This window comes from Rhincodon typus, chromosome 37, assembly GCF_021869965.1.
Source record: "Rhincodon typus isolate 14 chromosome 37, sRhiTyp1.1, whole genome shotgun sequence".
In the NCBI taxonomy this organism is placed as follows: Eukaryota; Metazoa; Chordata; class Chondrichthyes; order Orectolobiformes; family Rhincodontidae; genus Rhincodon; species Rhincodon typus.
The window spans coordinates 17,711,794-17,717,638 of NC_063368.1; the positions used below are offsets into that span (position 1 = coordinate 17,711,794).

The window sequence follows — 5,845 nt, forward strand, 5'->3', positions numbered from 1 at the left end:
GTTTTGGGCCTAGACCCTTCTTCCTGCTCCTCTGATGCTGCTTGGCCTGCTGTGTTCATCCAGCTCTACACCTTGTTATCTCAGAGTCTCCAGCATCTGCAGTTCCTACTATCTCTGAACCCATTTTGAAAGATATTGTTGAATCTACTTCCATCACCCTTTTAAACATTGCACTTTATTTAGTGTTTGATTAAGCTTGCTTGATCACCGATCCTTGTATGGAGCTTGATTGCTTTAGTCTGTGGCTGAGTGAAGTAATTACCTCCTGATTCTGAGAGAAAGTTAAGAAGGTGGGCGAGACATTCAGCCCCGAGCTATGATGACATGTATATTGACAGTTCTGTAAAGTTCCCAAGATGTTTTCAGACATGTAAATAAACTGATTTTAGAACTATCTGAGAATATTACTCTGAGATAAACAAGACGTACAGTAACTCAATCTAAACATAACACTTTGGAGTGTAAATATTCACTTCATAACTTCATGTACTATTTACGAAGTTTGCTGCAGAAATTCGCCAAAGATCCTGAGACAGCACCTTCCAAACCCAACACCACTTCCATCTCGAAGGACAAGGGCAGCAGATACAGGAGAACACCACCCCCTGCAAATTCCCTTCCAAAGGGGTCTTTGGTCTTGTTTCCAACTATTTAAATCATGTTCCTTGGTCACAGATCCTTCAGCCAGTTTCTCTATTTATCAAAGCATGACATAATGGTGAACACTTTGGTCAAATCTATCCTGCTCTGAGGGGGACAACCTCAGTTAGTGCATCTCTTCACACAACTGCACCTTTCATCTCTGACTAATTGAGTCAAGGCCTGAGAAGTTGGTGGATGCAGGTACTCTTGCAACATTTAAGAAGCATCTGAACGAGCACTTAAAATGCCTCAGCATAGCAGACTACGGACCAGGCGGGTCTTTATATTCACTCAGGGGATGTGGGCATCACTGGCTGAGCCAGCATTTATTGCCCGTCCCCAGTTGCCCCTTGAGAAGGTGGTGGGGAGCTGCCTTCTTGAACTGCTGCAGTCCATGTGCTGTGGGTCGACCCACAATGCCCTTAGGGAGGGAATTCCAGGATTTTGACCCAGCGACACTGGAGGAACAGTGATATATTTCCAAGTCAGGATGGTGAGTAGCTTGGAAGGGAACTTACAGCGGGTGGTGTTCCCATGTATCTATTGTCCTTGTCCTTCTAGATGGAAGAGGTATTGGGTTTGGAAGGTGCTGTCTGAGGATCTTTGGTGAATTTCTGCAGTGAACTTTGTAAATAGTACACACTGCTGCTACTGAGCGTCGGTGTTGCAAAGAATGGATTTTGTGGATGTGGTGCTAATCAAGCGGGCTGCTTTGTCCTGGTTGGTGTCAAGCTTCTTGAGTGTTGTTGGAGCTGCCCCCATCCAGGCAAGTGGGGAATATTCCATCACACTCCTGACTTGTGCAATGGACAGACTTTGGAGAATCAATAGGTGAATTTACTCGCTCCTAGCCTCTGATTTGGGATTAAATGGGATAAATGTAGTTTTGTTTTGTTTTGCATAGGCATAGTGGGTCAAATAACCTGTTTCTATGTTGTTTGACTCTCTGACTCTAAATCTCTAATGGGCTCTAAGGCACCCTTCCATATGTGTGGTACCATGAATTAGACACATCCTCAATCTTCGGGATACAGGCATCGCTAGTAAATCTAAAATTTGTTGACAAACCCTAATTGCACCTGAGCTGAGTGGCTTGCTGGATGATTTCAGAGAGCCCTTAAGAGTCAACCACATTGCTGTGGGTTGGGAAGCACAAACAGGGTCAGGCTCGGTTAGCACAGCAAATTTCCTTCCCCCAAAGAACATAAGTAAACCAGATGGGGTTGTGCAAAAACTACTGATAGTTTGTTGGCTGTTGTCACTGAGATGATTGATATTTCAAATCAACCTGTTCAGACAGGTTATTGTACACATCTGAAACAGTTGGGACTTGAACCAGGTCCCTCTGGCGCAGAGGTAGGGACACTACCAGTAAGAAAAGAACCTTATCTGAGACTATGTTATAAATTGAATTTAAACACTGGGATTTATTAGTAAACAAATTAAATTAAACTAAATTAATTGGTAGATTAATTAATAAAGTTAGATCACATGAGATTCAGGGTGAGCTTGCCAATTGGATATAAAATTGGCTGAATGGCAGGAGACAGAGGGTGGTAGTGGAGGGTTGTTTTTCAGACTGGAGGCCTGTGACCAGCGGTGTGCCACAGGGATCGGTGCTGGGTCCACTTTTGTTTGTCGCCTATTTGAATAATTTAGTGAGAATATAAAAGGCATGGTTGGTAAGATTGTGGATGACACCAAAGTTGATGCTATAGTTAACAGTGAAGAAGGTTATCTAAGATTACAAAGAGATTTTGATCAATTGGGTCAATGGGCTGAGGAGTGGCAGGTGGAGTTTAATTTTGATAAATGCAAGGTATTGCATTTTGGGAAAACAAACAAGGGCAGGGCTTATACAGTTAATGGCAGGGCCTTGGGTAGTGTTGTAGAACAGACAGACCTAGGGTTTCAGGTACATAATTCTTTGTAGTTTGCATCACAAGTAGACAGGGTGGTTAAGAAAGCATTTTAGCATGCTGGCCTTCATTGCTCAGACCTTTGAGTATAGGAGTTGGGACGTTACATTGAGGTTGTACAGGATGTTGGTAAGGCCTCTTCTGGAGTATTGTGTCCAGTTCTAGTACCCCTGTTATAGGAAGGTTATTATTAAGCTGAGAGGGTTCAGAAAATATTTACCAGGATGTTGCCGAGAATGGAGGGTTTGAGTTATAGGGAAAGGCTGAAAAGTCTGGGACTTTTCTCACTGGAGTGTCGGAGGTAGAGGGGTGACCTTATAGAGGTTTATAAAATTGTGAGAGGTATAGGTAAGATGAATGGCAGGTGTCTTTTCCTGAGGGTGGAAGACTTCAAGACTAGGGGGCATATTTTTAAGGTGAGAGGAGAAAGATTTTAAAAAGACATGAGGGCCAATTTGTTTTTACACAGAGAGTGGATCGTGTGTGGAATGAACTTCCTGAGGAAGTGACGGATGTGGATACAGTTACAGCGTTTAAAAGACGTTTGGATAAGTACATGAACAGGAAAGGTTTGGAGGGATATGGGCCAGGAGCAGGCAGGTGGGACAAGTTTAGTTTATGGTCAGCATGGACTGGTTAGACCGAAGGGTCTGTTTCCATGCTGTATGACTCTATTTGAAGCCACATCTTCCAGAGCATTAGGAAGTGCTGATGCTGGAGTTTGAGATAACAAGGTGTGGAGCTGGATGAACACAGCAGGCCAGGCAGCATCAGAGGAGCAGGAAAGCTGATATTTCGGGTCTGGACCCTTCTTCAGAAAAAACCAGAGCATTCGTTTGGCTTTTGAGATTACTAACTCACCAACTTCTCCCACTTGAGCTATTCCTAAGAACTACTCCACAAAGTGTCAGTTTCATATTTTAGCTACTGTCGCCTATGCCTTGATTTAAAATCGTGTCATTCTGTCTGTAAACCATTTTGGTTCAAAACACATAGGTATAGATCAAAGAGGGTGATAAGGTTGGTGTTGTAAATAACCATGATCTTATTGAATAATGGAGCAGGCTGGAGGGGTCAAATGAGTCAGAGAATCCCTCCAGAGCAGATGCAGACCATTTGGCCCATCAAGTCCACACTACACCTTTAAAGAACATCCCACCCAGACCCACCTCCCTCCCCACAATGCTGCCTATCCCATGGTTAATCCATCGAGCCTGCACATCTTTGGGCTGTGGGAGGAAACTGTAGGAACCGGACGAAGCCCACACAGGCACAGGGAGAATGTGCAAACTCCACACAGAGGATAAAATTGAACCCAGACCCCAGGCACTGTGAGGTAGCAGTGCTAACCACTGGTCTAAGCTATTCCTATTTCTTATAGTCACATAAACCTTTACCTAATGCCAGAGTATTTTTGTTCAAGTAAAAGCAAGGATTGGAGAATGTAGGTGAGACCCTACATCGAGTGTAGCCTTATGCACTGATGATGCTTTGATTAAACTGTTAGCTCGTTTTCCAAGAAGTTCATTAATCTGCAGAGCTATTGATGAGGCCAAGTAAACATGCCCCATTGATCACTTTGCAGTCTAAATACATCCTGTCAGCACTCTAGTCCTCACACTGGTTACATGTCATGGACAGTAAATATAACTGAACCTAAGTGTAAATATACCTCAACTTACATGTAAATATACCAACTTAATGCAGAATTCTGCCAAGTATCCGGGCCAATATTTACCCCTCAAACAGCACCAATGGAGAGGATGGCATGGCCATTATTGCATTGCTGTTTGTGGAATTTTGCTGTTCATTATTTGCCTGCATTGCAGCACAGACTGACATTCATTGGCTGCGAAAGATTTCGGGGCCTCCCAAGGATGTGCTGAGACGCTATAGAAATGCAACACCATCCATTGTCCAGGAACAGTGGTCACCCAGAGAATGAATGGGTAGTACCTGTGGAGCTGTCCTCCAATGAGGGAGCCAGAATGGCCTGCATTAGTGGGGATGGGAGAAATGCTGACGGTTATTCATAGTCATAAGGCAGGTTTGGTACAAGTTCACAAAACAGCAGAATCATTCAGTTAGTTGCAACAAATATATAGAAAGCATCTAATCAATGGAAAAGCAACAATCCAATCCATTGCTGGCTCTTGCCTGAGTCTTAGTAATCAAATTTGATCACATACTGTGGTGGGATTTAAACCAACATCACCAAAGTGTTAGCCAAGACCTCGAGCTGGCTAAGTCCACAGACATTACCACTACATTACTGTCTTTCCTTTCTACCTGAGACTCAGCCCATTTTTCTTCGGCTAAATTTATCACTGTAACCCTTAACTACCTCCTTGCTCAAAGGTTCATCAAATATCTCCATAAACACATCTAAGGGGGACGGATGGTGGAGTAGTGGTTGTAGCACTGGGCTAACAAGTTAGATGCTAATGCGAGGTTCACATTCTGCTGCTGGTGGAATCTTAATCATGTAGTAAGGGCTTGATGGGCTGAATGGCCTACTCTTGTTCCTATGTCTTATGGTCTCAAGCATTTGCTTCAGCCACGGTAGCAGGTTTCTCCTGAATTCTCAATTGGATTTTTTGTTGATGTTCTCTTTAGTTTTGCTCTTCGACATAAGTGGAGACATTCTCTCTACAGCCATTGGAGGGCTAAGATTCAGGATGGGCTGTGGACAATTTCAACCCCAGAGAACCCCAACCCAAAGATAGCTCAACCCAAAAGTACACCAGCCCTGAAACACCCCAACTCCGAAGCACCCCAACACCAAAACATTCTCAACCCCGAAACACTCCCAACTCTGAAACATCCCAACCCTGAAACACACACAATTCCAAAACACCGCAACCCTGAAACACTCGAACCCCAAAACATTCTCAACCCCGAAACACCCCAAAGCCAAAACATCCCAACTCCGAAACACTCCCAACCCCAAAACATCCCAACCCCAAAACATCCCAACCCTGAAACATGCTCAATTCCAAAACACCCCAACCTTGAAACTCCCCAACACCAAAACATCCCAATCCTGAAATACTCCAACCCCAAAACATCTCAACCCCGAAACACTCCCAATCCCAAAACACCCCAACCCTGAAACAACACAATCCCGAAACACCCCAACCTGAAACACCCCAACCCTGAAACACCACAATCCCGAAACACCCCAATCCTGAAACACCCCAAACCCAAAACACCTGAGCCCCAAAACACCCCAATCTCAAAACACCCCAACCCTGAAACACACCCAAACCGGAAACACCCCAACC

At 44.2% G+C, this 5,845-nt stretch overlaps 1 protein-coding gene across 1 annotated transcript in view; it reads right to left on the reverse strand.

The window, feature by feature from the left end:
- Positions 1-5,845, reverse strand: part of LOC109934227 (insulin-like growth factor I) — a 19,366-nt gene that overhangs the window by 6,219 nt on the left and 7,302 nt on the right. The gene's annotated exons all lie outside the window — the stretch shown is intronic.